The sequence below is a fragment of the Paroedura picta genome, chromosome 10 (assembly GCF_049243985.1).
Source record: "Paroedura picta isolate Pp20150507F chromosome 10, Ppicta_v3.0, whole genome shotgun sequence".
NCBI lineage: Eukaryota > Metazoa > Chordata > Lepidosauria > Squamata > Gekkonidae > Paroedura > Paroedura picta.
Window position 1 is genome coordinate 78,086,501 of NC_135378.1, and position 27,139 is coordinate 78,113,639.

The following is a 27,139-nucleotide window of genomic DNA, read 5'->3' on the forward strand; positions in this document are numbered from 1 at the left end:
TGGGCACAGAGGCTCCCACAGTGGAAAGAGGTGTCCCTCCAAGTGTCCTTAAAGAGGGGAAAGGAGGGGAGGGGAGAAGCTACAGCCCAGATATACGTACAATAGGGCCACCCTTGACTGTGAAGCCATACCCTGTAAACCTGGGGGAACCACCAGGTTTGCAGGAAAGCCCTCTCCTCATTACCAGATTTGCCTTTGTAATGGTTTGGCCAGCTGTGGGTATCAGATAGCAGAGACCTTCACCATTTTTCCAAATAACCAAAGATGAGGGAGGAGAGAAAGAAAGTCATTCCAGTCCAAGGTTCAGGATTCCTGAGGTCAGTCCAAGTCAAGGCTCTAAGGCAGCCTTTCTCAACTTTTTGCTGCTGAGAAACCCCTGAAACATTATTCACGCTTCAATAAACCCCACAAGTGGTGCCATCGTGCGGAATACAGTTGAAAGCATAGCTGTGTACACAACCCTTCCATCTCCCACCCCCCTCCAGGCCCATCATTGGCCATTTTGAGAGGGAGAGAAGTTTAACATGAGCATATATTGTCATATTGCCCAATAAATGTTTAATAAATTTTAAATATATATATAAAAAATTAATGCACTCCCGCCCATTCGGGAGACCCTTCCAGAACCTTCAAGAAACCCCAGGGTTTCACGAAACCCTTGTTGAGAAAGCCTGCTTTAAGGATTCAAGCAAAGCATTGACAACTTATTGCACCTGCAATCCAGACTTAATCCTGCATCGACTCATCATCACTTTCAGCAGGTAGCAGGCATCTAGCCATAAGGCAAGTGCTGCTCCTTTTAGTACATAGCTCTGCTCTAAGCCTTCCTCTCTAAAGGTGCAGGTGATCCTGGAGGGCTGGAAACAGGCAGCTGGCTGACTGACTTTGTACAAGCTCTTGGCTCTAAGTTGTGCGTTCTTGTGCCTGTTTTGCGTTTGTCAGCTTTTGCTGGCTGGCTATGGTGGCCCCTTCCTCCTCTGAGGAGACCACAACATTGCTGAGACCTGGCTGACCCATGACAGCCTCCTTTATCCCACTGCATCTTGCGCTGCTATCGGATGCCCCCTCTCCGGTAGGAATCCAAGCCCTCTCTCCTGACTCTCTGAACTGGGATCCATATTTTCTGTGTTGTCAGTTTGTTTTACAAATGGTTCTGAATTATTACCCCACGCTCCAAGCCTGGGGGACAGAAACAAGTTAAAGGTCTAAAAATACATTTCTGCTGCTGAAGTACTTGCAAAGAGGAGTAGGCTGTAATGTAATTACATATGTCATCCTTAAAGGGGAACAAATGGAATCTCTCTTTAAAAAAAAAAAACATGCCTATTCACATTGCTTAAATGAAGCCATTTAGTTCGTCCTCCCTGTGTGGGAACCATGACGTTATGCATTTTATGTGCGCAACAGACTGAAAGTTAATATCCGCTGGCAGCGCTGTCATGTATGAAAGAAACGTAAGTATTAAGCTTTCTTCAATCAAAGAGGAGTCACCACCCAAGCCCATAGGTTCATTTAAATGAGCTTGCCCCCAATGAAATACAATAGAACCAGTGGTTGTAAGACCGTCCTGAACATTGTCCAGATTATATGGGGTACATGGATCTCTGCAAGCGAAGTAACTCAGTAGACCAGGGGTAGTCAAATTGCGGCCTTCGCTGTCAAAGGGTTGAAAAAGGCTCCTGTACACAAAAAAAGGCTGATTTGTACAATCCGTTCCCTCTTTTGGATTTCAGGCCACTTCACACACTATGTAGAGTGGGAGGAGTTGCATGCCGTTGGCAGGAGTCTGAGCAGGGGTCATATGCTAAACAAGGAGTAGTCAAACTGCGGCCCTCCGGATGTCCATGGACTACAATTCCCATGAGCCCCTGCCAGCAGGGGCTCATGGGAATTGTAGTCCATGGACATCTGGAGGGCCGCAGTTTGACTACCCCTGACACACAGAGCCAATCATCATGCACTGAACACTTCATTTACTTACATGCGCATCTTCCCCCCAATATGTCTCGGTTCTAACACGGCTTCAAACAAAGTACTTTGACAATTCACAGGGCCCAAGAAGACTAGCCACTCACAATGTACAAATGCCATGAATATTTCATCCAGGCATATTGAATAATGAATATGCTAAAGCTGCAATCTGTACGTGGGTGTCTCTTGGATGGATACAGCAAAACTTACTGCATGAATTATTCACAACGGTCCCAACTATTTGCTCTGCTTTCAGTTCTAAATTCTTGCCATTTGAAGTGGGGATGAAAAGTCTGGCATACAGATGCCTCTTTTTAAAGCCCAGCATAAGAACCACGGGCAGCTTTTCAATATATATTAATATATATCCTTATTACTGTCATTTTGGACCTAGTTACATTTTTTCGGAGACAAGATGGATCATAATTGGTAAAGTACCATACCTGGTGACTCTCGGTTTTAAAAGGTGATACGTTTCTGTCCAGGGCATTTATCCCTTTACTAAAACATATGAAAGAATCTTAAGTGGCCTTAAAAAAAAAATTAGGTAAGTTTTTCAGCTAGTAACATCAGAGTCCATTAGTGGTCAGCTGTTTAATTGATGCAGAGACAGAGATCAATGGCAGGAACGTTTCCCAAATCCTTAGCTTGATTTTAGGAAACCAGAGAGGTCAATAAAGTCAAGTATTGGGATGCTGTCAGGTGGGTGCCTACTTTTGAAGATGAAGAAGAGGTTAGGTTTTATACCCCCACTTTTCACTGCCCAAAGGAGTCTCAAAGTGGCTATTAATCATCTTCCCTTCCTCTCCTTACATCCTGGAAGTTAGATGGGGCGGAGAGAGCTCCGAGAGAACTCCAACTAGCCCAAGGTCACCCAGCTGGCTGCATGGTGGGGGAAGAGTGGGGAATCAAACCTGGTGCATCAGATTAGAGAACGCCACTCTTAACCACTACACCAGGGGTAGTCAACCTGTGGTCCTCCAGATGTTCATGGACAACAATTCCCATGAGCCCCTGCCAGCTGGCAGGGGCTCATGGGAATTGTTGTCCATGAACATCTGGAGGACCACAGATTGACTACCCCTGCACTACACTACTGGCTCCCTTTTACTAAAACTAAGAACCACAACTAAGAATTGTCCTCACCGTTGAGGATTTGGGCCCTGAGGCACTGATGGAGGGGGGGGGGGGACACGGGGAGTAGAAGAGGGGGTTGTGTTTGTGTTTTTCTCATCGCCAAGCTAGGTTGTTATTCAGTTTTATGGGTTTTAATGTTTTTACGTATTGGTGTTTTATTCTTAATTGTAACCTGCTGCAAGTCAACTCTGAAAGCAGCAGGTAAGAAATCCAATTAATAATAATAATACGTGTGATTCTATGAAGTAGAGACAGCACTGCTTTTTTTCCAAGGGAAAGGTACTTTGTATCATTCAACCAACAGCATTTGCTTTCAAATAGCCACTGTGAGTCTTAGTTGACTGGACTGCAGACACTCTTTTATTGACAAATTTGTCATGGCCTCCTCCTTTGACACTGCCACCTGATCCTTTCAATTGGCAATGTCAGGGATTGAATCCGCAACTAAGGATGCCAGCCTCCAGGTAGGACCTGGGAACTCCCCAGAATTACAGCTCATCTCCAGACTGCAGAGACCTGTTCTCCTTGAAAAAATGGATGGACGATGGACTCTTCCAATGGGGGGCATTGCACCCCACTGAGGTCCCTGTCTTCCCCAAACTCCATCTCCAAATATCTAGGTGTTCCCCAGTCTGGATGTGGCAGCACTAACCCCCCCCCCTCTCCCCATACCCTGCTGTTGGCCTAGGGGGGTCTGGCAACCCTGGGTGGGCTTATCCACCGCTCTGCTTCCCAACCATAATCTGCCTGATCGTATCACTTCTGGGGTTTCTCAAAGTCTGAAGGATGTCTCGGGGGTTTCTCAAGGGTAGAAAAAGTTAAGAAAGGCTGCACGAGTTAAACAGGAGCTGACTTAACAAACTCCAAAAAGACCATGGAGGTAAAGGTAAAGGTATCCCCTGTGCAAGCACTGAGTCATGTCTGACCCTTGGGGTGACGCCCTCCAGCGTTTTCATGGCAGACTCAATACGGGGTGGTTTGCCAGTGCCTTCCCCAGTCATTACCGTTTACCCCCCCAGTGAGCTGGGCACTCATTTTACCGACCTCGGAAGGATGGGAGGCTGAGTCAACCTTGAGCCGGCTGCTGGGATTGAACTACCAGCCTCATGGGCAGAGCTTCAGACTGCATTTCTGCTGCCTTACCACCCTGCGCCACAAGAGGCTCTATAAGACCATGGAGAGCTACCGTCAATTGAAGTAAATTGTATTGGGCTTACTGGTCAGTGGCAAAAGGTTTCAGCTTCAGGGGATCATCAGTGAAAAAGGGCTGGGAAGCCATTTCTGCACAAGATCCTGGCGGGCTGCTGTCAGAATAGACAACTCTGCGCTAGACGGCCCGACGTCCGACTCCGTTTCGAATGATTTTGCATTTGTAAGACTGCCTAACAAAACGACATTTCCAAGGAAAACCTGAGCATCGTCCTTCAGCTTGCGATGGAATTTATCTCTATGTAAATCTACGGAGTATCAGGGTGGTATCACGTGGCTTGGTTTATCATCAGTCTTTGAATACATTTTAGTCCGCCATTCTGTACAGAACAGTGCCAAAGGCACGTTCACTGCGGAATCTGGATCCGACAGGGCTTTGCATCTGGATTCAGACAGTTCAAATCCACTTCTTACATTAATCTGAACTGCGGTTACACTTTCCCTCCCGCCCCTCTGCCCTGCAGCAACAAATTAGGTGAAACTCATTGATATAAAATAAGGGCATGTAAGTTAATGGAGCCACATGAAAGAGCGAATTCGGCGAATTTTCTCCTCCCCCCCCCCCACCCTAGTAGTTCGGGGGCTTTCATAAATAAATTATACAGAAAGAAAATTGAAAAGAGAACCACTACCTTACAAGGCTTTGCTAAGGGAGAGAGGAGATTTCTGACTTAGCAACATAGATCCAATATAAAAGAAACTGAGGATTTAGTACCTGGTTATTACTTCCTATTCCTCACACAACACAACTTTTCATAATAGTTAAATTTTAATTTAAAAAAAAACAAGGTAAGAGGAGGAATACATGATGATGGCACATCGATCTCATCTTCCAGATGAATTGCATCAAAAGGTACACAAAGAACATGCAGATGTAATTTCTGTAATTTCTGTAATTTCCTTTGGACTGCAAGGCGAACAAACCGGTCAGTCGTAGAGGAGATCAGCCCTGACTGCTCTTTAGAAGGCCAGATCCTGAAGATGAAACTCAAATACTTTGGCCACCTCATGAGAAGGAAGGACTCCCTGGAGAAGAGCCTAATGCTGGGAGCGATCGAGGGCAAAAGAAGAAGGGGACGACAGAGAATGAGGTGGCTGGATGGAGTCACTGAAGCAGTCGGTGCAAACTTAAATGGACTCCGGGGAATGGTAGAGGACAGGAAGGCCTGGAGGATCATTGTCCATGGGATTGCGATGGGTCGGACATGACTTTGCAACTAACAACAACAATACATTTCTGAACCTCTGTCCATTATTTTTGACAATTCTTGAAGAACAGGTGAAGTGCCAGAAGACTGGAGGCAAGCAAATGTTATAAACATCAGATAGGGGAAAAGAGGGTATCTGGGTAACTACTGACTCGTCAGCTTGACGTCTATAGCTGGCTACATTTTAGAACAAGTCATCAAACAGTTGGTCCTTGAGCAGCTAGAGCAGATGGCTGTGATTACCTTCAGCACAGCTTTCTCAAGAACAAGTCATGTCAGACTAACCATATCCCTTTTTTTGAGAAAGTCACTCCCTTGCTGGGTCAGGGGAATACTGTGGACATAGTTTTTCTCAGTTTCAGTAAAGCTTTTGATAAGCTCCGCATGACATTCTTGTTGACAAATTGGTAAAATGTGGTATGGAACCTATTACTGTTAGATGAATACTAACTAGTTGACAGATTACACCCAAAGGGTACTTGGTAATGGTTCGTCATCCTCTTGGAGAGGAGTGACAAGTGGAAGGCCTCAGGGATCTGTCCTGGGCCCTGTGTTGTTCACCATATTTATAAATGATCTTGAGGAAGGAATAGAGGGGGTGCTGATTTGCAGATGATACCGAACTAGGAGCGGTAGCAAACACAACAGAAGACAGAGTCGGGATATAGGCAGCATCCCTTCCAAGATTCAATGAATCAGACTACCCCATACTGCCTTCCCTGCTTAACAAACAAATAGCAACAGGGGGAATAGTGCCAGCAACCTTTTTCTTCTTTTTGAAAAGAATAAAGGTAAAGATAAAGGTAAAGGTATCCCCTGTGCAAGCACCGTGTCATGCCTGACCCTTGGGGTGACGCCCTCTAGCGTTTTCATGGCAGACTCAATACGGGGTGGTTTGCCAGTGCCTTCCCCAGTCATTACCGTTTACCCCCCAGCAAGCAAGCTGGGTACTGATTTTACCGACCTCGGAAGGACGGAAGGCTGAGTCAACCTTGAGCCGGCTGCTGGAATCGAATTCCCAGCCTCATGGGCAGACAGCTTCAGACAGCATTTCTGCTGCCTTACCACCCTGCACCACAAGAGGCTCTTTCGAAAAGAACAGGCCTCGCTTATGAATGAAGACAACATCAGCTTTATGGTACTGCTTTAAACCAGACCACACAATAAGCCCGCAGAAGTTACTAGCCCACAAAAACATTTTACTACCTGCCTGCTCACACGAACCTAGCTTACTCAATTGTGGCACATTGATGATCTGAGAAGAGCCCATGTGCCAGTTTTACAAAAGGAATCACAGGGCTTGTCTCTGGCAATGCAAGGGGCCCAGGCAAGTACAACCTTAAGGTCAGAACCATTTGAAGGGGTCCTACTGAACACTGGGAATTAGCTGGCCTGAGCATCCATTAACCCCTTGTTTTCTGTGTGACTGCAACAGCAGGTAAGAAGGGAAAACTGCAGGCGCTTCAGACAGAAGCTGCTTCCAGAAAACTAGGAGTTCTGTCTTCTGGTTCAGGTTCGCAACAGCTGGTAATCTGATGTACGCCACTGTTCCTTATTTAACAGTGGTGGCTTGAGATCTGTTTCCCCATGTCCACCCCGGAGGTGTTAGTTGGGGGCGGGGGGGGTAGTCGATTTTATTTAGGGGTAGTCGATTTTATTGTGATATCTTGGGCTTTTGTAAATTGGTAATTGTGGATTGTATTGTTTTTTGTTTTTGTTTTTTTTAGCTTTTAGGGGTAATTTGTATTGGAGGATTTGATATGTCTGTAACCCAGAAATTGAATAAACAACAACAACAACAACAACAACTTTCTTGAACTAAATTCTGCTGGATGCTCACAACAACAACAACAACTTCCTTGAACTAAATTCTGCTGGATGCTCACCATGATGTGACAACCCAGCTGGGAGACATCCGTTCCTATAGCTCTATCAGCATTTTGACAAAAACAAAGTTAATCCTGATTAACATTTTCCCCTGCAAGTTACGTGCTTCTTTCAAATCGGCTTTTCCCTAGCCCTGCTGTAAACCACCAGACTATCACAGAATTCAAAAGCAGAAGAAGAACCCAGAGTCTCCTGGAAGCTGGCTATTTGACCGTACGCTGTGCATTTCTTTTCGAGAGGGTTGCGCAAGACCACGAGGCAGCCTCAGCCGGCCGAAAAAAAGCCCCTCTTTTGTGCAGTTTCCAGTAAACACGGCTCAAGCTGTTTGCTAATCAGGTTCCTCAGAGGGGAGGAGGAAAAGCCACGGCGTCCAAATTCACCAGCCAAGGATCTGCTCAAGCCTTCCTGATTCAGGGGCTCTTCAGCCAAGCTTTGAAACTGTCTCCGTCGAGGACCAAATCGTTTTTGTTCTGTTTTCCCCAGTGACTTTCGGACTTTCAGGCCATTCTCAGGAGCCAGGCTTCAATTGATCTCTGCACGCCTTTAATTTTTTTTTTAAATCCCACAAAAACTAGATATTCAGGACTCTAAAAGGGCTCTTCTACTTCTTAGCAACATTCACTGGTGACGCATTCCAGACCTTACAAAGCTCCTGGTTTCTTGTGTTATTGACCTTCGGGGCTGAAAGATATCAGCATGCTTCCATGCACCTTATTACGAATTGAACTACCAAGATAGCACTGGCCAGGCCTGCAATCCTAACAAGTCAGGAACGCCTAATGAAAGTGCTGGGGATCTGCTGAAATGGACACATTTGCTGAAGGAGCGGGCCGGGCTCACTGGCTGGAGGAAAAAGGGACTCCATGCAGCTCCAAAGTGATTCCAATAACTCCTGGCCAGGGCAGTTTCAGCTTGGGGAGACATTGCAGGAGGGAGGCTGGAGCCAGAAGATCTCCCAGAATTACAATAGGTCTCCACACTATAGAGATCCTTCATCTTAAGAGCAGTGGTTTTCAACCTTGGGGTCCCGGCCCTAAGTAGGGTTGCCTGGCCCCTTCTCTGGGGTCGCCAGGACAGGTTGGTGGTGGCGGCAGGCAGCAGCAGGTGGTGGAGCCATGGTACTGGCTGCCCCCATGCCACCTCCAGATTGTTATGTGCTTGCATGCGCACCTGTGCGTATGCATGCGCCACCACCACAGTTGGGGTTGTGTCGTTACAGCAGTTGAGAACCACTGTCTTAGAGAAAATGGAAGATCTGGGGGGGGTGGGATCTACGTTCTGATGCCCCATGGAGGTGTCTCCCCCAGCACTAGTTGCCTGGTTGATAAACCTAGTTGATATATAAAAGGTAGGACCAATTTCCATCAATTGTCTCTGCAGGACTTGGGAGAGACCCCCCCCCCCTACACACACACACAAACACACACACATGTCTTATTGACTTGGGTTTTTGGGCTAGGGTGTCATCAACATGCCGATGACACCCAGTTATATCTGTTGATGGACAACCATCCTGTACACTCCTAGATTCTCTGGCCAGATGTTAGTAGTCTGTGGTGGTTTGGCTCACATGGAGTCGTCCAAAGTTAAATCCAGCTAAGACGGACGTCCTCTGACTGGGTTGACACATCTCAGATGGGCTGCTACAACTCCTGACTCTTTGGCAGAGTCCAACTAACAACCTCTGCAACCAGCAAGGATCTGGGTGCGACTCTCGACGCCTCATTATCTATGGAAGTCCAGGTCACAAACGTTGCTCAATTGGCACCCTATCTGTCAACATCTTACCTAGTCATCATGATCCACATAACCGTCATCTCCAGGCTACATTACTGTAACTCCTTCTAGGCAGAGCTACCCTTGAAGCTGCTCCAGATGCTTCAATGAGTCCAGAACAGGGACCAGAACATAGACAACCTGTGCTCTTCCAGCTGCACTGGCTCCGGATTGAAGACTGGATTAGGTTCAAGGTTCTGGTTCTTATCTTCACAACCCTAAGTGGTCTGAGAACCATCATACCTGCCTCTCCCATTATGTCCCTCAAAGGACGTTAAAGTCCAGTGAGCAAACTTTGTTCAGGATGCCCAGCCCCACGGAGATTAAACTGGCCTCAACCAGAGACAGAGCTTTTTCGGCCCTGGAGGAATGTTCTGCCAAATGAGATCCGAGCCCTTCAGGACCTCCGACGGTTCTGCAGGGCTTGCAAGACAGAGTGGTTCTGACAGATTAACATGATTAACATTGGGAGCGGCTGGTCTCTCTGTCTGACTGAGCCAAGCTAAAATTCCTGTGAGGGATATCTGATATGATCCACCCACCTATTTCCCATACGAGAGAAAGGATTATGGGCAACTTTAATATTTAATTTTGTTTTAATATGTTAAATCTAATATTAATTAATTTAAACCTTATTTGTATTCTGGGCTTTCATGTGAATGTTTAGCTTATTGTAATCCGCCCTGAGTTTCCAAAGATAAAGCCGACTAGAAATTTCAAAGTAAATAAATCCCTGCTACAGGTTGGCTCTCATTAGTGCTCTGAACTCTGGGATGGTTTGTGAGGGATGTGATATATTGAGTGACAACACTGCTCCAGAGCTCTGAAAGAACTGTGATTAGCCCAAGGTCAGCCAGCTGGCTGCATAAGGAGGAGGGGTGGAGAATCAAATATCTGGAACTGAGGGCATAACGCTTTTCATCCATTCTGCAGTGTTCAGCTGTGTAAAATGTATTTATTTGATTGATGGATTTCTATTCCACCACTCCTGGCCCAGAAGCATGGCCACTAATCTATATCATCAATACAGAAAACCGGACTGCCATGGCTCTCTCTGAAACATTGGGCACCTTGTGAAGTGCTCCCCATGGTCAGTGTAGTGAAGAAGTGGTTAACGGTGGAAACCTCTAATCTGGAGAACTAGATTTGATTCCACACTCCTCCTCCACAATTGCAGTTCTCCCAGAGCTAATTGCAGTTCTCCCAGAGCTCTCTGAGCCCCACCTACTTTGGGAGGGGCATCTGTTCTGGGGGGAATCACAGAGTTGGAAGGGATCTCCAGGGTCATCTAGTCCAACCTCCTGCAGAATGCAAGAAATTCATAACTGCCTGCCCACCCAAAGAAGAAGGGAAAGCTTTGAGACTCCCTTGGGTAGGAAAAAGCAAGGTTAAAAAAAAAAAAACAGTTCTCTCGCTCTCTCTCTGATCAAAAAAGTTTGTTAACTATTTTGAGGACTCCTGTGAACAGTTTTTACACATGTCTTTTTAGTTCGTACACCCCACATCTCGCATTCTGATTAATTGCTTAACTGACTGAGTCAATATTGAGTTAATCTGCCCAGAAGCACAAGATGAAAGGGTCTTGGCTCTCCAATACATCATGGAACAAATAAATCACGGGTCAGCTCTAGACGTACAAATTGAGTATTCTGCCATACATCAACTGTCTCTAATGTTGTTAAACTGGGAATTTATGCTGGAACGGGAGTAGAGAAGAAAGCAACTGTATGTCCATTGAGAAGGAAACACCGCCCCCCCCCACCCCCATGCGAACAAGCCAATGTCATTTTACCCGGTGACTTAAAAGGGAAATCCATGGTGCACAAACGAAAAAGCCATTCCAGGGGTGGATCTGATGAAAACACATTTTTCTGGTATTTGGAAACTTGTGACCTTTGGGAGGACTAGCAGCACTTCCTGGATATTTTTAGCAAGGATGCATGCGTCTGTAATTCTCCTGATCTGGATTTTTCTCTGGATTTCGGAGCAGAATCCAGCACTGATTGAAACAACAAATGAATGAAAGAATGGCATAGGAGGGGAGGCTCTTAACATATGAACATGAGAGCCCTGTTTAATGAGAGCAGTGAGGGTCCATCTAGCCCAGCCTCCTGTCTCACACAGTGGCCAACCAGTTCCTCTGGAGGGCCAAGGACAGGGTGCCTCCCTCTGTAGCCCCCCTATGCCAAACATCACTTGTGGACACCTACCAGGGCATCTGTTATCTTAAGGGTTGAGGGATGGTATGGGGGGATGGAGATTGTTGATTGCTGCTGTCAATTTTGATTGTAAAGGTAAAGGTATCCCCTGTGCAAGCACTGAGTCATGTCTGACCCTTGGGGTGACGCCCTCCAGCGTTTTCATGGCAGACTCAATACGAGGTGGTTTGCCAGTGCCTTCCCCAGTCATTACCGTTTACCCCCCAGCAAGCTGGGTCCTCATTTTACCGACCTCGGAAGGATGGAAGGCTGAGTCAACCTTGAGCCGGTTGCTGGGATTGAACTCCCAGCCTCATGGGCAAAGCTTTCAGACGGCTGCCTTACCACTCTGCGCCACAAGAGGCTCTTGATTGTACTAGGGTTTTTATCTGGTTTTTATATTTTAATGTAAACCACCATGAGCCAGCCAGGCCGAGAGTAGTAATCTATAAGTACACGAATGAATGAATGAATGAATGAATGAATGAATGAATGAATGAATGAATGAATGAATGAATGAATGAATGAATGAATGAATGAATGAATGAATGAGAGGCCTTCCCCTGATGATGGTTCTTGGCTCTGGTATTCAGGGTCTTAGTCCCTCTAAATGTAGCGGTTCCCCCAGTCACTAGGGCAAGTAGTCACTGACAGACCCCCCTCCTCCATGAACCTGTCTAATCCCCTTCCAAAGCTGTCCATGCCCATGGCCAATTCTTAGCTGATGCTCAGTCCCTTCACAGTAAAGGATGACCCCTGTGCTTGGGTTTGCACCCAGACAAGTCTCCTCCAACTTTTCTAGTGTAACACAGTGTAGATTAAGGTCCATTCCCACAGCAGCTTCTCAAGATCTTCGACCAAGGCTTGAACCCAACACAGAAGCCTTCAAAGTACATTATTATTATTAATTATTATTAATAATAATAATTATTATTATTTGCATTTGCATAGTGGGTTCTTACTTCCTGCAATGCCTGCAGATCCAGCCCATAATCCGATGCCTGGGATGTTAATGGATTTCCATTCTAGGTCTCATCCTCTATCATGCAATGGGCCAAGCGTGGAGCCTGGATGCAGGAGGCCGAGATTCGATTTCTGGCTCACTGGGCGGCCTTGAGTGATTTTTCGGTCTCACCCACCTCATTGGATCTTCATGACCATTGCATGAGATAAGAGCCATACATCACTTTTGTACAGCAAAAAGGTGCTGCAGGAATGATTAATACTTTCACGGAAGCCGCTCTCCCCCTTCATCTTTTGGTTCCCCCCCCCCTTTTCAGTGCATGTCGAAGAAGAGAAGAACCCAGCCTCCATAAATTGTAGAATGCCTTTTAAGTCTGCCTGACTTTTCTCTGCCTTCAGGCTAAAATAAATGCGCTTTCCGATGCTTGCTATCTCAAAAAAAAAAAAAAAAAAGCCCTGGAAACGCTGAGCTTGGGTGTTCTGGTCAATCCAGCTATCGATATTTTATTATTGCAAATCCAAGGGCCACCAATGGATCCGCAGGATGGCAAGCTCAGAGCCTCCCTGCCTGTCCCCCTCCTGTTCTGCTGGAGACCCTTATCTTGAAGGAATGTTGGGAGGTGGGCAAAACTGAGACCGTTCGGAGGAGAGGGACAAGGATCATCCATGGCCTGGGGACCAAGTACTACTGGGGACCAAGCCACTTCTGCCAGTTTCTTTGTCCTGAAAGCCCCACGGGGACCACCGTGAGTTGACTGCACCCTGACAGCACTTTCTACCCCCAACAACCTGTCCGCACGAGAGTACCAAGCTCCTAAGGTTAGAGGTGGAAGCAAATCACTTCTGCCACCCATCCCATAGGTTGATTCATGCTTCATTAGTTGGCACCGTATGCCACTTCCAAGCAATTCTGTCGAGTCCGGTCTCCGTGTTGCTGGCCTTAATATGCCGACGATGCCGTTGCATTCTGACTTACGGAATCAATCCTTTTATAGCAAGAAAGAGGCCGCGGAGGTTGTGCGGTAGCCCTTTCCCATTGTTCTAAGCGGCTCTGCGCAAATGGGATGATGGGATGTGGAGCGGAATGGTGGCAACATTCCAGCCATCAAAACTACACCGTAGGTCAAATGCAGGTATAGAGACTTGGTACATGTAAGCTTAGCAGGAGGGGCCATATGGGTGAAAAGCAGGGTACAGAAAACCAGCTCTTCTTCTTCTTCTTTGCATGCCTTGATTAAAATGTGGCAGACCGGCCAGAAGCACAAAACACAAAAGGAATCCCAAGGCTGCCCCTAACCCAAGGCTGCTTCTCCTCTGCCCTTGGTTTACAGGTTTTAAAAGTCAACATCAGCTCCTTGAAATGTATCTGGAATCGGAAGGGGAATCACAGTCTGGCTGAGCGGGAGAAATCAAGAGGCCACAAATGCTCCTCTCGGCTGCTGGCCACATTGCCAAACACCCCTAACGCTCAGACAACGTGGACTGAAAGGCAGCTTTCTTAGGGCAAACGCAAGAGGAAGAAAATAAAACCGAGAGCTAAAAGAAAACCACACAGAACCCGGCATCAGGTTCTGATTCAGCAGATGAACACAGGGACCTGCCGTAAACTCAACCAGACCCTTGTCAAACTCAGTATTGGCTAAGGGCGCCCACTCCGGATTGGGAAAAACCTGGAGACTTAGGGGTGGGCGGGGGGTGGAACCAGTAGCGGGCGGGGCTTGGGAAGGGGAGGGGCTTGAATGCCATACGGTCTACCTTTTCAGTGGCCATTTTCTTCTGGGACACTGCTGGGAGATGAGTTCTAATTCTGGTGACTTCCCAGGTCCCAGCTAGAGGCTGGCATATATATTTTTTAAATCTCACCCTTCCATATCGCTCAGGGTGGAGCACAACATTAAAAACACACAGGTTAAAAATTAAAATATTTACAGTACCAATGCTCCCTCCCCCCCAAATTCCCAGACAGGAGAATTATAATATCAGCCCATCTTCAGACTCTTCCCCTCCCAGAGGTGAGGCCAACCTTTCTCATTGGGTGTTACTTTAGGCCTCGATCATAAACCTGGTGGAATAGCTCCGTCTTGCGGGTCCTGCTGAACTGATTGTCTACGCAGACAGGTAGGGTTTGGAGCAGAGCTTTCCTTTCCCCGGCCTCCTCCTCCTTTGAATGGGAGATGCTGGCAGATTGAACCTGGGACCTCTGGCAAGCTTAGCAGCACCTCTCCAGAAGTGCTAGTAAAAGAAGCAAAGGCAAAAAGCAGGCAGCCATGGGAAAGGGGGCTCCTTAGACTGACTAATAGAGTGACTTCAAATCGAAGAGAACAAATTCCTGGCTCACCCGGAAAGAAGCCAACATGGCTCAGATCTGAAGCACGCGGATAATAAGGGGGACCTGCTTGCTGCCCACATCCAGCGTACCTGTTTCATGGACATAAAAGGGCTCCCATCGCTGGAACCGTGCCATTCAAAGATATTTGAGCTGGGAGGCGGCATTCTGCTTTTATGGATCCTGTCCCGTCCCCCTCAAGAAACATCATTAATAAAAGCTAGGGATAATGAGCAAGAACGGGAACATCAGCCTGCTCAGATAAAACCGTTCCAGTGCTTCAACTCCTGTTTAATCTCAGGATTTTATTTGGCACCGGATTTGGATCAAAATAGGATAACAGGAGTTTCTTTCTTCTATGCCTGTGAGTTGGGGGGGGGGAGGGCACCAAGCAGAGCGTAACATGCAGATCATGAAAGAACCAAAGTCTTTAAATATCCTTTGTGCTGAGAGGAGAAAGAGTGAGCATTACAGAGAAGCAGTCAGGACATAAATATCACAGGCAGCCATGCCTAGCTGCGCAGCATCCAATGGGTCTCCTGACACCTAGTCATGGAAGTATTACAACCTGGACGAGGACATTTACCTGGGGAAAGGGAAATGCATCTTCCTCCAACACCAGGAGCTGCCGGCCTCAGAAACGGGCCACCATCTGGCCTTGATTCTCCTCCCCCAGCCCCACCTTCAACTTGGATTGCCATCCCAGTGAGAAATGTCCATCCTGTGGCACACAGGGTTGCCAATCTCCAGGTGGTAGGTGGGGACCACTTGGAATTTCAATGTATCTCCAGGCAACAGTGATCCTGGGACAGCAAGTTCCATCAGTTAAATACGCATTGATTGAAACGTACTTTTTCTTTTGTCTGGTCTGTCAACAGCTTCCCTGGGTGCCCCTGCATTAGGGTTGCCAACTCCGTTTGGGAAATTCCTTGAGATTTGCCTGTTTCAAGGCAGATAATGGAAAAGGTGGGTTGAACTAATAAAATCCGGCTCGAGAAAGAGAGTGAAAACGATCCTATAATTTCTTAAGACGCAAAATGTTCCCCAGTGATATCTTACACGAACAGAACACTTTGCAAGAACTTGCAACCAGCCATTTCCTACTTAACTTGTGACCCATTTAATAATTTTCTGTATCTTAACAAAGGAAACAAGCCCACACCGTTTCAATTGCACGTGGGGAGGGTTCCCTTTGACGGCAGCTCTCGCAGATTTAATAGGTGACATTTTGACTGTGCTGCACTGCAAAAAGGGACCAGACTTTTTCCATACCTGCTGCTTCTTAAAATAACAGCATTCCAAGGACTTGCATGTATCTGGAAGCTGGGTGTGGTTTCACAAGCCCGTTCTGTCTGTCCATCTGCCTTGCCAGACACAAGCACCTTGGAGAAATGGCGGGACACCAAGAGATAAACAACAGCACGAGTCATGACTTCTCTGCACATAGTTATGAACACTGTGTCTGCGTAAAGCGCCGTCAGATTGCGAACCCAGTTTTCAAGGTGTGAGGAGCAAAGGTGGCTGGCTGTCGGCCTTCCCCTACAGAGTCTTCTTCGGTGGTCTTCCTCCCGAGTGCTGACCCTGCTTAGCTTCCGAGATCTGATGGGATCAGACTATACCGTGCTGCCTTCCCTGTCATTAAAATGCAAAACCAGAGCTCACCCTGCTTTTCAATTGCTACATATTTTTTTTTTATCCATCATCATGTGAAGCAACACAGGATCTGGCTAAATGCCCTGGGGGGGGGGGGGGGAAGCGGCATGGCATAGCCCAATCTTGTCAGATCTCAGAAGCTAGATGGTGTATCGATGGAAGGCCACCCAGAAACACTGTGCAGGGGAAGGCAAGGGCAACCCACACCCTCACCATGAATCAGCTGCGACTTGACATCATTTATGTCCCTCTCCAGCAGTCCTACAGCCCCTGAGCAAGAGAGATCCTTCTTCCTGTTAGCGTTGGATTCATTCCAGTCCCTGATTTATCAGATACCTCTGGGACAACCATGCCAATTATGCTACTTCAGCTCTGTGGTGCTACTCAGGTTGTAAACACAGCAGTGGCCCTTCTTTGACTACTAAGGTGCTCTGGCCAACATGGTATAGTCGTTAAGAGTGGTGACAAGCCAGCTTTGATTCCCCGCTCCTCCACATGCAGCCAGCTGGGTGACCTTGAGCTCTTCACATCCCTGATAACGCTGTTCTCACAGAGCAGTCCTGTCCAAAGTCTCTCAGCCTCACCTACCTCACAGGGTGTCTATTGTGGAGAGAGGAAGGAAAGGGGATTGTAAGCCGCTTTGAGACTCCTTCGGGTAGAGAAAAAAGGTAAAGGTAAAGGTATCCCCTGTGCAAGCACCGAGTCATGTCTGACCCTTGGGGTGACGCCCTCCAGCGTTTTCATGGCAGACTCAATACGGGGTGGTTTGCCAGTGCCTTCCCCAGTCATTACCGTTTACCCCCCAGCAAGCTGGGTACTCATTTTACCGACCTCGGAAGGATGGAAGGCTGAGTCAACCTTGAGCCGGCTGCTGGGATTGAACTCCCAGCCTCATGGGCAAAGCTTTCAGACGGCTGCCTGCGCCACAAGAGGCTCATGGGTAGAGAAAAGCAGGGTATAAAAAACAACTCTTAAAAGCCACAGGGCAAGTAGAAATAAGTCTGCTGCTTCTTGTAGTGAGGAAGCGGTTTTCCTGGCAAGAGAGCCAAACTGGAGGGCTCAGTGCCCCTTCCTAAATTCCTATGTATAACAGCAATGTTGATATATAGAATCTACACGCCACTGACTTTGCTGGCCTTTGTAAATCTGGATTTACATCCATTGTGGTTGACAAACAGCAGCAATTCATACTTCCTAATTTTGGTGACTATAACAGCAGGACAAGAAGTCGCTGGATGAGACCATCCGTTGATTTCACCCAGCATCCTGTTCCCAAATGCTTCTCAGAATCCTGCTGACTGGGTGTTGCAGGAAATGATCCTCCAGTGTTACATGCCTTCAGCACCTGATATCCAGAGACATGATTTATTTACTTATTTGTTTGTTTATGTTGTGATTTATATCCCGCTGCTCTCAGCAAGCTGTCTCGCGGCGAGTCACAATAAAACCCAAATAAAAATACAATATTGACCCATTAAAACACCCATTTTTAAAAACCCCTATGGCAGCAACAATTCCAAGGCGCTAACGTGAAACCGGTCACCTGAGCCCTGACCCGTCATGCACAGTGATGGTCGGCTAGTGGGGGCTTCCAAGTCACAATCTTAGTTCTTCTCTCTTCCAGGGCGGTATCAGATCTTCCTGGACTGGCCTCAACCGAAGACCCAGTGGAAGAGCTCCATCTTACAGGCCCTGCAGAACACCAAAAGCTCCCGCAGGGCCCTCAGCTCATCTGGAAGCTCATTCCACCAGGTCTGGGCCAGGACCAGAAAAGGCCTGGCCCTGGTCGAAGCCAACCGGACTTATGGCTCACATGGCATATGTGTAGGAGATCCTATGATTGTAGGATTGTGTGGCAGCCAGGCAAGAGATGTTCGGAGGTAGTTTCCCATGGCCTGCCTCTACATCATGACCCTAATTTCCCTTGGGGGTCTCCCATGCAAATATTAACCAAGGCCGACCCTGCTTAGCTTCCGAGATCCAGAGACGTACTCTGTCAGATTATGGAGGTTCCATCTAAATATTAGGTAAACAGCTGATGGTAGGCAAGGGAATTTCACTTGGCGACGCCAAGATCTACAAACTATGAAAGCCGGAAGACAACAACTTCCACTGCGCACAGTTTATTAACCTGTAATAGTTCCCTCCTTGTTTCGGTCTCCCCCTCTCCCAAGTGAAAGTGTCTCAGATATTTAGCCTTTCCTCCAAGGGAAGGCATTCCCACCTTCTTGGACAATCCCCTTGCTCTGTATCTTTTTCAGCCCTACAAACTCCTTTATTCTACTTGCCACGTTGCTATTCCCCTCCCCCATTTTATCATAGCAACAACGCTGCAAGGTAGGCAAGGGAAGGAAACTGACCCAAAACTGACCAACGGGCTTCACTGGCAGAGTAAGGATTGGAACCCACACCTTTCAATCTTGTCCCCTACTCCAAAATGACCCTCCCCTTTTTGGAGACAGGGTGACCAGGGCCCATTCCACACACGATGGATAATGCCCTTCCAATGTGCAGAGCAGGAAAACCCACTTCTAAAGTGCATTATCTCAACACATGCGGAAGTTCTCCAGGACTCACCACGGTATGCCTGACGTGACTGCACGATAGATTTAAAGAAAGGCATCATGATGCTGTCGATGTAATTCTGAATCCCTTTCAGCAGGGGTAGTCAAACTGCGGTCCTCCAGATGTTCATGGACTATAATTCCCATGAGCCCCTGCCAGCAAATGCTGGCAGGGGCTCATGGGAATTGTAGTCCATGGACATCTATAGGGCCGCAGTATGACTACCCCTGCCTTTCAGTGATGTTTATCACCCCTGATCAGGATCCCTGCAGCCATTCTGCCTGCAGATTCACAGATTATCACAGACTGTGCTAGATCTGGGCAACTTCTGACACATTCACTTTACTGTGGGGAACTAGTCTTATATTGTGCTTGGCAACCTCCTTGTTTTCTCATTCCTAGACAGACAAACTAAAGCTCAAGACATGCTCTGATCCTCTGGTGGACTGCCACCCAGGCATTCAGTGTGGTGGATGACAAGATGTGCAGGCCAGGGGAGTGTATTTTCAGTGATGAGCACATGGGTTCCAGGGAGATCATGCATCCTACCTTTCACTGGGATAACACTGAGTACATGAAGCTGCCCTAGAAATGTTCTTTCCATGCCACATGCACAGCGTCAAATGTGCGTAAGCACAATGCGCAGTTTTGCTGGCTAAGAGGCTGAACTTAACTCTCACCATAGCCTGGCTACCCTTAATGGCCTTATGCAAGAAGAAGAAGAGCTGGGTTTTTGTACACTCTATCCAAAGGAGTCTCAAAGTGGCTCACAATCGCCTTCCCTTCCTCTCCCCACAACAGGCACCCTGTGAGGTAGGTAGGGCTGAGAGAGCTCTGAGAGAACTCTATCATTTAAAAACTTGGTTCAACACATACTTCAGATAGACCCTAGCAGGACTTGTAAAGGTTGTCCTGCCCTTTTTACAGGGGCACTGAGTGATGAAGACCAGGACCAAAGAGAACCCTTTACAGCCATGAAACCTTTACCCGTCACGAGGCATCTCTGCTATTGAAAAGCAGCTCAAAACCCTTCTAAACACAGCGACCTGCATGTTCCCAACTCGATCAAAACCCGGCGTTTAGAAAGGATTACAAGTTTGATAAGAAGAGGGCAAAATCGGCCAACTCTACAGCTTCTCAAAGGAGAAAGGCAAGCGAAGATCCTGTCTGTCTGTCTGTCCGTACTAAGAGACCCAGGGGCAAGCCTTCGGTTTCAAAAGGAGAAATAGCAGAAAGCTTCCAAAGGAGACTCAGCGTCCAGAATACAGATGTGACCAACCTTCTGCAAAAACAGCGAAAGGAAACAATCTACCAAAGAGGCTGCAGGCGGCTTCCCACGAAACACAAACCTCACCACAGCTCCGGCGCCACAACACAAGCCCCGGCAGCCGCGCGGGAGGAAAAGCTGCTCCTCTCGCTTTGCGTTGGCGCCCAGAGCTTCCCCTGGCGAACTTCAGCCCGTCCTGCTCGCGCTCCTAAGCAAGAAAAGTGAACCGGCCACCGGCCACCGTTTGCCGCTCCCGTCGCCCTGGCGGCTACCTGCTCCCTTTCCCCCGCTTGAAAGAAAGAAAGAAAGAAAGAAAGAAAGAAAGAAAGAAAGAAAGAAAGAAAGAAAGAAAGAAAGAAAGAAAGAAAGAAAGAAAGAAAGAAAGAAGAGCCAGGGACGGCGGGCGCCCGCCAGGTATTCCCCGCTATCATGTGGCATTCTCCATCTGATGCGGCAGCCGAGACAGGGGAACCCTCGGCCAGAAGCGGCATGTAGGATTTCCCTACCGCAGGCTCTCCTCCGCCCTCCATCCACCGTCCTTCCTTCCCGGAGCGAAACTCACCAGCCGCCGCGATGCCAAGAGGGGCGTCCCGGGAGGGAGACTCTCAAGCGCCGCATCTGCACGGAGCGCCGTCGCTCGCGAGGCCCGGCCAGGCTCCGAGCCCCAGTCCCAGTCCCGGCCCCGCCCGGCAGGGGGCCCCGCCGCTGGGCTGGCCAAACGGAGCGGCGGGTCCCGGCATCCTCCGCCGCCGCCTCTGCCTGCCTGCCTGTGTCTGCCTTTGCAGCGGAGAGGCAGCGGCGGCCAAGCAGGCGGAGCCCGGAGCCCGCACGGGGGAATTGGGGGGCCCGGCAGCAAAGGGTGCCGCGCGGCGCCGCTGCTGGAGGAACTCTGCCGGGCTCAGCTCTCCGCAGCGCAGCCGGTAGGGAAGGAACCCCCCCCCCAGATACACACACACACACCGTCCACTCTGCCCCTCCCCTCCCCTGTTTGCCTCCCAGAGCCCGGCTTTTCCAAGTGATGGAGAGAGAGGATTTGACTCTCCAGCTGTTCAGCAGCAGCTCTGGGGGGGGGGGGGAATGCCCCCAGCTGCCTCCCCAGGGAGGGACTCCCTTCCCCCCCTCCCTCAGAAGATGGAACCCCCCCAGACTCTGCCCTTTGGATCTCTACCCCCAGGACCCCCCTCCCCACACACACACACACACACACACACACACACACACACTTCTCCGGACTGCTGCAAGGGCTCTCAGGAGGCACCCCATGTGAACACATAAAGCAACCCTTTCCTGAACTGCCGGGGTAGTCAACCTGTGGTCCTCCAGATGTCCATGGACTACAATTCCCATGAGCCCCTGCCAGCATTCACTGGCAGGGGCTCATGGGAATTGTAGTCCATGGACATCTGGAGGACCACAGGACCCTGGCTCCTAGAAGTCAGTCCTGGCCGGGTCTCTCCAGGGTCCTAAGCAGAGGTCTCTTATGCCACCGCTTGCCTGGTTCTTCCCCACCCCCCACCCCTTTCCCCAATTTGAGATTGAACCCGGGACCTTCTGCATGATGTGCAGAGGCTCTTCGGTTGACCCACGACCCCTCGCTTCCTAATGCAGGCGCAGGAAGACAGAAGGCCCTCCCTGGAGCTGCGGTGCAGGGTTAGAATGTGGAATTTGCTGACGGAGGCTGTAGCGATGGCCGCAGGCACAGAGGGCTTTAAAAAGGAGATTAGAGAGATGCAGGGAAGATCGTCTATTAGCCATAGAGACTGAGGGGAACCTCTAGGTTCAGAGGCGGACTCTGAGTCCCAGGGCCAGGAGGCAACATCAGGGAATGGCCTTGGCCTCCCTGCCCCGTTTCTGGTCCTCCAGAGCAGTGGTCCTCAACCTTTTTTATCACCGGGGACCACTCAATGCCGGGGACCACTCACTGGGGACCACTCAACGCCTTTTACTGAGGCCCGGTGGGGGGGGGGGTAGTTTACTCCTCTACTCTCAACCACTGCCCTAACGTTCTCTGACCGCTATGGTAATGTTTAAACATCCCTTCAAAATAAGATACAGTCATGCCACAACAATGCAGTGTGTTGTAAAGGGCTGGGGGGGATGAAGTAAAGGGCCGGGGGGGGGGGGGGAGAAGGCGTCCTTCGGGGCCCACCTCCAATTAGTCGAAGGACCGCATGTGGTCCGCGGCCCACAGGTTGGGGATCGCTACTCCAGAGGAACTGTGTGAGACAGGATGTGAGACAGGATGCTGGACTAGATGGACCCCTGGTCTTATCCAGCAGGGCTCTTCTGATGTTCTCATTAGGGGATGGACTCAGCGTCTATGTCCTGTTGCTGGCCCTCCAGAGGAACTGGTTGGCCACTGTGTGAGAGAGGACGCTGGAAGAGATGGACCCCTGGTCTCATCCCACAGGACCACTCAATCCTCAAGATGCGATGCCTTCCAAAGACTCGATGTGAACCTTTAGGTGTGTCACTCTTGCTTGCCTAGACGCCTCAAGGGCGTGCAGATTCTGTGCACGAACGAAGAGCTGCATGGTGCCAGCGGACACCCAGCATCCCAAGAAGGAGGAGGGCCTTGATTTGGTGATTGGTGCTTATGCAGACAGATATTCTTTGTCTTCAGAGCCACTGTTGCCACCATTATCCATTATGCATCCTAGAAGTCTGACAGCCTGCTGCCAGTCCACAATAAGGCTGCCAACTGGCTTGAGAAATTCCTGGAGATTTGGGGGGCCGAATCCTGGGGAGGTCAGTGTCACATCTTGGTAATAGAATCGTAGAATAATAGAATCGTAGAGTTGGAAGGGACCTCCAGAGACATCTAGTCCAACCCCCTACAGAATGCAGGAAACTCACAACTACCTGCCCACCCAGAGTGACCCCAATTCAATGCCCAGATGATGCTCCCCCCCCCCCACGTTGAAACCAGAATCCCTGGTCAGTCCGGCTTGGAAGAAATTCACCTCTCGATTCCGAAGTGGTGATTGACATTTCCCTGGGCATGCAAGAAAGGGCTACCAGAGCCAAGCATGGACATAATCCCTTCTGCCCACCCACTCACAATCTGCCTAAATTTCCAGAATCAGCATTTCGGCCAGAGGGCTATCTAGCCTCTGCTTAAAAACCCCCAAAGAAGTTTATTGGAACACAACAGCCAGCTAACAGAACAGGCCACAATTAATCCATAACTTTAACTTCATCTCCAGTTATGGTCCTGAGAGCCTAGGGTTGCTGACCTCCAGGTGGTTGGTGACTAGAAGTCTCCCACTATTGCGACAGAGGTCAATTTACCTGGGAAACTAGCTCCTTTGGAAAGTGGACTCAATGCCCCTGAAGTCCCTCTCCTCCCCAAGCCCTGCCCTCCTCAGTCTCCAATCCGGAACTGGCAACCCTACCAGAACTTCTCCTTCCTAGTGAGCCCCTGGGAGGACCAATGCACCACAGGCCGGGCGTAGGGAGAGGAAGGACATGGGTGGGCTATACTGCCTCAGATGCCTCCCCTCAAAAAAACTTGCAATTTCCTCTGTCTTCGGGAGCTCTTTTGTCATTCTGGAGGGATCTCCAGGTAGGGCCTGGCAACCATATTTGCTGTTGTTGTTGTTGTTATTGTTATGTGTTCGATTTGTGTGACCGCTGCTCTCGGAAACCGGCTCACGGCGGTTCACAATATTTCAATACAAATCAGTACATTAAAACCATTAAAATTCCCCATTAAAAAACCCATAAACAGTGACTCAGTCACAATGATGGCGATTGAATAGAACTATTCCCACACAGGCCCACTTGATGGGCAGAAGGGAGAGGATGGATAATTATAAGTAATTGTGGACCTTCTCTGTCCCTTCCTACTCCCCAAGCTCAGCATGGGGTGGGGAGAAAGTGTGTCCTGTGGGTTTGTTTGTTTATTATTCGATTTGTATGACCGCCTCTCTTGGAGAACCGGCTTGCGGCGGTTACAATATTTCACATACAAATCAATACATTAAAAACATTAAAATTCCCAATTAAAACCCCCATAAACAAAAAAAAACTCACTTTCAATGATGGCAACACAACAATTAACACACTATTTCCCACACAGGCTCACCGGATGGTCAAAAAGGCAGGCAGATGAATAAATGGGCGTAGGATGGATCAAACTGGGAATCCGGGACAGTCTAATACTGACCTCTGTGCCTAGGGGAGAGGGGCCCCGGTCTTAGCCCGGTTATTATCCGGCAGGGCATTTGGACCCTCCTCCCCTGGGAAGCCTTCCCTCAGGAAGCAGCCTGAAAAAGAAAACCCAGAAGGGAAGGGCCGACATAGCTCATCGACAGAGCACATGCTCAATGCACCAAATGTCCCAAAGGCAGCCCCTGACTTCTCAAGCTAAAATTACTCCAGACAGCCGTGCTAAGAAAGGCTTCCGTCAGAGGCATTCTTGGGGAGGGGAAGGGGTCGGATTGGAGGGATGCCACCGATCACAGTCAACAAGCCTCTGCACCAGTAAGAATGCCAACCTCCAGGTGGGACCTGGGGATCCCCTGGAATTATAGCTCCTCTGCAGGCAACAGAGATCAGTTCCCCTGGAGAAAAGGAGGGTGGACTCCTTAGCATTGTACTCCATTGTACTCCCCACTCCAAATTCCACCCTCTTCCAGCTCCACCCCCAAAAGTCTCCAGGTATTTCCCAACCCAGAGCTGGCCACCCTACACCTGACGGGCCAATGGTCTGACTCGGTACAAGCCAGTTTAATAGGTGAACTTTCGTCTTCTTTCACTCAAGCCACAACCAGCCAGCCTGATTAGGAAACCCTGAACCTTTTGCAAGCAGTCAGTTTGTTCCAGCTCCACCAACCTGACACAAGAACAACAAGCAAAGGTATCCAAAGCCGGCACCCTTCAAAACTCTCTCCCGATCCACCCTCCCCTTTCAAACAGGATGACTTGTTTTTGTTTAAATGCGTCCCCCTTGTTTCGTCATTTTTATCCCCGCTCCAAACAGCAAAAATCCAAACCAGAAAAACAGACAAGCCTAAGCAGGAATGCGCACAGACGGTGTTCCTCCTGCCGCTGCCTCACCTTAGAAGAAGCGAAACGTCCTTCCGAGTCTGATCCCGTCAGACCCTGTAAGAAACCTCCCTCCCTCCTCCCACCCGCCAAACCCAGATGTCAATTTACACTTGGATTTTGAAAAGAGGAAGAAAAAAAAGATCACGGCAGATCTGTGGCAACAGCTGTACAAACACTGCAGCCTGCCAAGGAGCAGTGACTTTTCAGGGTTCAGACCTCACTGGGCTTCTTTAAGGGAAAGGAAAAGAAAAAGGCAAGCAACCAAATCAGCTTCTCAGCGGCTGTCCATGCATGCAAGGCTGCAAGACGCAGTTTTGATCTTGTTCCCAGAAAAGGGAGGCAAAAGGTTGGTTTGAGCTCAATGGAGAGAGAGAGAGAAAGAGAGGAGCAACCTACCCTGGACACTAGAAGGCAAAAAAGAAAAAAGGAACGGTTTGCCAGGTCTCAGGATGAATCCTTCACAGTGCCAAGAGGATCCACTCAAGCAGCTTGGTCTGATCTTTGGTGGAGCAGAAGAAATAGTGTTCCCATTGTGGAAGCTGCCCTTACTGGTTAGCTGCACAATGAGATATTTTCTGTTGTCATCATTTTGCATTTTCCAGGCTTCAGATGATACTGCACAGTTCCCACAACTGGGCTTAGAGCGGTGGTCCCCAACCCTTGGTCCAGGGACCGGTACTGGTCCGTGGATCAGTTGGTATAGGGCCATGGATCCTCCTCGTCCTCCTCCCTGGCTGCTGCCTCGGGGGCTGCCCTGCCACTCTGCCGCACTTTGGTGTTCTCCAGCGGCTACCATGGCTGGGGCTCCCCCTTGGCCTGGCACTGCGCTGCTGCTGCTGGCAGTGCCCCCAGTGGGCGGCAGGAAGTCAGGGGCGGCGGCAGGAAAGGAAGCAGAGCAGGGGCTTAGGAGGCGGAGACTACCCCCCCAAGCCTCAGTAAAATTCTCAAGCGTTGACCGGTGATAAAAAGGTAGGGGACCACTGGCTTAGAGGACATGAATGTATCCAAGTGTGTATGAAAAAACAAAGGGGGAGAAAGCACCACTTAACTAGGGATGCCAGCCTCCAAGGGGTGGCCTGGAAATCTCCTGGAATGATAACTGAATCTCTGATAACAGCGATCAGTTCCCCTGGAGAAACTGACTGATCAGAGAGTAGATGTTTTGGGAGTTGTAAAAAAGCAACAGATTAATTTTAAAGAAAATATCATGTACTGACATAACTTAATTGAAACGTGTATACATTTAAACCCAGCAGCCCATTAACACTTTGTAAGGCAGACTGTTTTGGCAGCCACCAAAAATGCCACCATGGCCTCCCCGATGTTCCATGGAATAACAAACCTTTCATGCAAAAATCGGGCTCTCAAAGAACAGATCCAAATGAGAATCCTCAGAAAATGCAATTTCTCCCCCGCCCCTGGGTTTGTTCCCTCCAATGAGGGAGCTTGGGATTTGAGTTGTCTTTCTCCTTCATTCCCACCTCAAGAGTTGACACATCAACTCCGACCAATAATCTGTCTTTCCTCCCAGCCTCCCCTCCATGTTTTTAATTTTTTTTTTATCATGATTGCATTACAATGCGAAACTGCATTGAAAACAGTGCCCACTTTCCGGGGACTTTCCAGAAAGTTAAAAGTAAAAATGAAGACTATCCATACCCCGCTGCCTTCCCCATCCTTCCCCCCTCTCCAGTATCTAAATGCACTTTATGATTTTAGGTGCAACGGGCGACTTCCTAATTTCCGTGCCCAAAAGAATTGTGTAACAGTGGCTGAGGTGCTTTATTTTCATGCATGCACGGTAACTGAGCCCACATCAACCCAGAAACCCCTCCCCCTTTGCTTGGGTGATTCGAGGGCCATGAGAATCAAGGGATGGGGGGGAGGCAAATAAAAAAAATACTTTGGAATGCATTACAACGCAAGT

The 27,139-nt window shown here is 48.8% G+C and overlaps 1 protein-coding gene across 4 annotated transcripts in view; it reads right to left on the reverse strand.

Moving 5' to 3' along the window:
• The window catches only part of ARHGAP24 (Rho GTPase activating protein 24), a 361,634-nt gene that overhangs the window by 277,866 nt on the left and 56,629 nt on the right, over positions 1-27,139 (reverse strand). Inside the window, exon 1 of one of the 4 annotated variants that reach the window (XM_077300987.1) lies at positions 20,723-20,937. The exons of 2 other annotated variants lie outside the window; for them this stretch is intronic. The gene's annotated coding sequence lies outside the window, so the exon portion shown is untranslated. Of the gene's footprint in view, positions 1-15,526; positions 15,542-20,722; positions 20,938-27,139 lie in introns of those variants that run through there. One more of the 4 variants, XM_077300989.1, reaches the window with a different exon arrangement.